The sequence below is a fragment of the Vicia villosa genome, unplaced genomic scaffold, assembly GCF_029867415.1.
Source record: "Vicia villosa cultivar HV-30 ecotype Madison, WI unplaced genomic scaffold, Vvil1.0 ctg.003463F_1_1, whole genome shotgun sequence".
Taxonomy (NCBI): domain Eukaryota; kingdom Viridiplantae; phylum Streptophyta; class Magnoliopsida; order Fabales; family Fabaceae; genus Vicia; species Vicia villosa.
In genome coordinates this window covers 12,295-17,591 of record NW_026706211.1, presented here as the reverse complement: position 1 = coordinate 17,591, position 5,297 = coordinate 12,295, and the positions used below count along the sequence as shown (strand labels likewise).

At 38.2% G+C, this 5,297-nt stretch overlaps 1 non-coding gene across 1 annotated transcript; it reads right to left on the bottom strand.

Moving 5' to 3' along the window:
* Nucleotides 1–4,801: 4,801 nt before the first annotated feature.
* LOC131641033 (small nucleolar RNA R71) lies at nt 4,802–4,908 on the bottom strand. Its single transcript, XR_009295405.1, has one exon. It is a non-coding gene; the product is annotated as a small nucleolar RNA R71 (small nucleolar RNA).
* Between the last annotated feature and the right edge of the window lie 389 nt (nt 4,909–5,297).

Here is a 5,297-nt window from a genome sequence, read left to right as displayed (position 1 = left end):
ATCCATACATTCAAAACCAAAAAAAAAAATTCAAGGAATTAAAAGAAACTTTTTTGTAAACACTATAGGAATGGAACCTGAAAGAAGAAAAACCAAGATATACACTTTTAAGAGTCCAAAGATAGAAGAGTTGAGAAATCTAGGGTCTTTGGTTGTCAATCAAAAGAGTTTCTCTGATAAGTATGGAATATTGTAATCCCTCCTGAGGACTAGGATGAAGGAAGGAATTTTCTCTACATTGGTCCAATTCTATGAACCTTTGTATCATTGTTTAACCTTCCCTGATTATCAACTTTTACTAACATTGGAAGAGTATGCAAGTATCATAGGATTGCCCATTCCTGCTCAATTTCTGATAGAGAAAGCTCTCACCTTTTCCAAGGAAGGAAAGGTGCATGACTTTGAAGCTGTCTTTGCCCTGCCTGTCTATGGATTGTTCTTGTTTCCAAAGATTGAAAACTTTGTTGATATGAATACAATCAAAGTCTTCGTGAAAGGAAACCTTGTTCCTACTTTGATAGGGGACATTTACTACTCCATCCATTTGACAAATTCCTATGGAAAGGGAATGATCACTTGTTGTACACCTTTTCTATACAAGTGATACCTCTCTCATTTGCCAATTACCAATGATTTTTGGGACTTTCAAGAAGGACAAAGGTGGTCTTAGAAGATTATAACTCTCACCAACATTGATATTGTTTGGACCAACAACTAATGTAGGATGAAGATCCTGGATGGCTGTGGAGATTTTTCTAATGTACCTCTTCTTGGTATAAAAGGAGGAATCAGTTATAGTCCTGTTTTATCTCGTCGTCAATTTGGTTTTCCTATGGACAAAAAACCAAGGAATATCTTATTGGATGGCTTCTTCTTTGAAGAGAGGATATGAAAAAAAGAATTTAGAGAGAGGATTGCTAATGCTTGGCATCCAAGTCATAGAAAGGAAATAAAAGATTGGAAAACCAATGGGGATATCTCACCTGAGCCTTTTGAAGAATGGATTAGTTTAAGAGGTGCATAACTTAGGATGCCTTATCTTTCGGAGACATATGCACCTCTTGTAGAAAAACCCCTTGTACCTGTTGTTTCTCCTCCAAAAATGGAAGATCCCCAACTAGCATTGAAGAAGATGAAGAAATTAAGGGAGTATTGGAAGAACAAGTTTGAAGCTTCAGAATGTGAGAAGAGTATCATGGATGATCTCTTTGAAGAAAAAATTATAGAAAAAGATGATCTACATTTCCTCCAAGACGGATGGCTTATGGAAAAAAATGCAACAATTGCTAGACATGCAAGAGAAAAGAAGAGGAATCAAGAAGAAACACTCTCTCCTAAAGCAAGTTCATGGAAGAGCATCATTGAAAAGCTTGAAAGGACAAAATTGAAGAATCAAGAGAGGTAGAACCAAGATGATATGGATACTTCATATTGAGATTCCTTAGATTACTTTTGATATTTTTCTAGCTTTCTTTGTTATTTCTATCTCGTAACTCTTGAACGTATTTGTACCTCAGATGTCCCTTGTCCCTTCTAACTCTTGAAGTATTGGTACCTCAGATGTCCCTTGTCCCTTACTATTAGCTCTTGGAAGCTTTGTACCTCAGATGTCCCTTGTCCCTTATTTGTACCACGGGTATCCCTTTGTCCCTTATTATTAATGAATGAAATTTTCTCTTCAAGTTACCCTATGGTGTTTACATTTAAACTCTTAATAATTCCTTGAAAAATAATAGAAAAAGGAAACGTATTTTGCATGCATCATGTCACAAGAGTGATTCTTGAGTCAGAGTCTAATTCTCTCATTCTCTCCTCATAGTCAAACTAACGCACCAGTATAATACTCACGCCAATCACCGTCAAAGAATGATAGATGGTATAGTTGATGTCCAAGAATGGCAAGAGGAAGTTGTTGTATTGCGCTATGTTATTGATAGAATGACATCATTGGTTGAAGACATGGTGGCTGCTTAGAATCAGCCATCAACTTAAGCTCAAGTTATTGTAATTTCTAAAGTCGAGACTCCTCAGATTCCTACAAATCTAGTATTAAATCCTACGACCACTAGGCCCTTAGGAATATAGATGGGTTTCCAATTTGCTGGGCAACGGATTCCTGCTCAACAAACTGCAATCTCTCAAGCTATTATGACCACTACTCCCGTTGTAGTGAATCTTGTTCCTCTTCACAACGAGAAAATTTTCCATGATGCACCTTCTGAAGGCATAGGAAGAATAGAGGAATTTGAAGACCAATTTCTAGAGATGCAAAGAGAGATCAAGGCCCTAAGGGGAAAAGATCTATTTGGTACATAAGTTAATGATATGTGTTTGGTTCCGAATTCAGCGTTCCTACCAAGTTCAGACTCCCAGAATTTGAGAAGTACAAAGGGAATTCTTGTCCTCATAGCCACATGATAACACGATTTTATATCGTATATTTAGCCTAAAATCCATAGATATTTATAGCATTTTCCGTTTATTATGTTAATTTATTATGATATTACGCGTGTATTTGTTTTGTTTCAGGTTTTACACTTCAATTACGTCTATTTGCGAAAAGGAAAGAAAATCGAGCTTAAATGACCAATATTTATGCTTAAAAGACGTAAATTGGGTGCTGAAGTAAAAAGGGAGTGCAATTAGGACCCAAAAGGCCCAAAAGAGCAATCCAGCCCATGAAGGAAAGCAACCCAGGCCACGCTAGTAAGCAGAGACGCACGTCTCTGCCACCTCAGCAAAGGGGAGACGCACGTCTCCACCTCCCTAAAGAATCTCCACTTGAGACGCACGTCTCAAGTCAGTCAGCTGCCTCCCTGAAGAATCGGAGACGCACGTCTCCAAGTCCCAGTCAGAAAAAGGTCCCTCAATTCACGGATTCCAACTGCAAATCCCCTCCTATAAATAGGACCTGCTATCTCACTTCAATCTGTCCGATTTCCTGCCAACGAAGTGCTGCCGAAATTGTACCGCGAACCGCTTTTCATTATTCTGTTTTCATTCAACCGTTTATTTTCTCACAACGATTTCTACACTGGAAATTGTTGTGAACTTTTCGTAGATCTAGCCTTACGTTAGATTTATCGTTTTAATTCCTTGTTTTTATTTTCTGCCATTTAAATTCCGAAGAACGATCCATCCAAGCTGTGGTGGAAGTTCGAGTACTTCAAGATTCAATTTAATTCAGATTTATTTTAATTCAGGTTTATTATTTACCGCCTTTATTTATATTATTATTGTATGATATATTATATGCCAATTAATATGCCTATTAATATGAACCAAATTTATTTATGCATGTTTAACCATATTAATATGTCTGGCTAAATTACTAAAGGTGTCGGTATGTAAAGTAAGTTAACCGTAGGGATCCGAAATAAATTGGCTTAAATTATGTTTTATTAATTATCACTTATTTTTGGTTTATATGTCTAGTTTAATTAGTAAGTCTTAAAACCAATAGAGCGAAGGTTTGAGGGCTTAAGACGGTCAAAGGTTAAAACCAATAGAGCGAAAGTTTGAGGTCTTTAACTGGATAGTAGACATAGGACATTAGTTTTAAGGATGGCGAAAGCGTATTAAAACTAATTGGGACTTATTTATTTCTAAAAATTGTTTTTACACTCGAGCGGGATGGCGAAAGCGTACGTTAGGGATATTAGCTTGCTCCGAGTCAACAGAGCGAAAGTTTGAGATTAGGAGATTTAAATAGATAACAACCTCATAAAATAGGCATTTTATTAATTACATTGTTTCCAAAAAGCTCTTCTAAAATCTAATGGGATGGCGAAAGCGTACATTAGGATTAGGATAGTAGTCTGACTCAACAGAGCGAAAGTTTGAGACGAGGATTTTTAATCAATTGAATTAGTAAAGATTTTTAATTTGATTATGCAAAAGCCAATGGACCTTCGGATTTCCTGTAGTTAAACGAAATACATACTGATACCTGTCTCTTATTATTATTCTTTATTCTCTCACAATCACTTTCCCTTAGGAACAATCGAAATTTTAGTACTCCTAGCTTTACATAGTAACCTTAGATAACGGTAGATCGATTCATAGTCCCTGTGGATTCGATATCTTTTAAAACTACACGACACGACTGTGCACTTGCAGTTATCAGATTTATAGACACGTAAAGTCGCGATCAAGTTTTTGGCGCCGTTGCCGGGGACTATTTAAGTCGATATCGTAACTCACTGTTACACCGTAGAGACTAGGACAATTCTTCCCTTTCTTTTTGAACGATTGTATGCCAAATACTCGTTCAGAAGGAGGAGACTTAATACAACGAATTAACGAGATCGAACGTTTCATTAACGTCAAACGTCGAGCTCGCAATCTTCCCGAAGTAGCAGAAATTCCGATTAATCAGGAATTGATTTTTACTGATCAAATCAATCAAATTACCCCGAAGTTAGAGATGGCTGCTATTCGTCCTCTTAGAGACTATGCCGCTCCTTCGCGCGCTGAACCGCATTCAAGTATCGCACCACCTGCGATTGAGGCAAACAATTTCGAACTAAAACCTTCGCTGGTCCAAGCTGTTCAACAGAATCAATTCTCTGGAAGCCCTGTAGACGACCCCAATCTCCATTTATCCGTGTTCGTGCAATACGCCGACACTATCAAAGCCAACAACGTTAGTTCCGAAGCTATTCGATTACGCCTTTTTCCTTTCTCCTTGAGAGATAGAGCTAGAGCGTGGCTTCAATCCCTGCCTTCCAATTCCATAACTACGTGGGACGAATTGAAGAGAGTATTCTTAGCGAGATATTTTCCGCCTAGCAAAACTGCTATGCTTAGAGGTCAAATCAACGGATTTACCCAGAAAGATAACGAATCACTCTTCGAAGCTTGGGAACGTTACAAGGACATGCTTAGAATATGCCCTCATCATGGACTCGAACCATGGCTGATCATCCATACTTTCTATGGTGGTCTCCTATATAACACTAAAATGACTATAGATGCCGCTGCTGGCGGAGCATTAATGGACAAACCCCATGATGAAGCATACAAACTCATAGAGAACATGGCACAAAACCATTACCAATGGGGTGGAGAACGAGCTGCTCTAGAGAAAGCACAAACCAAAGGAGGAATGTACGAAATAAGTGGTATAGACCGCGTTAACGCTAAAGTAGACGCTTTAACTCAAAAGATCGAGAATTTAACCATCACTCCTTCAGCCACCGCTGCCGCTGTAGCACCTAACTGCGAGATTTGTGGATTGACTGGGCATGTAGTTGCTGAATGCCAACTCTTGACTGGAGTCCCATCTGATCAAGTAA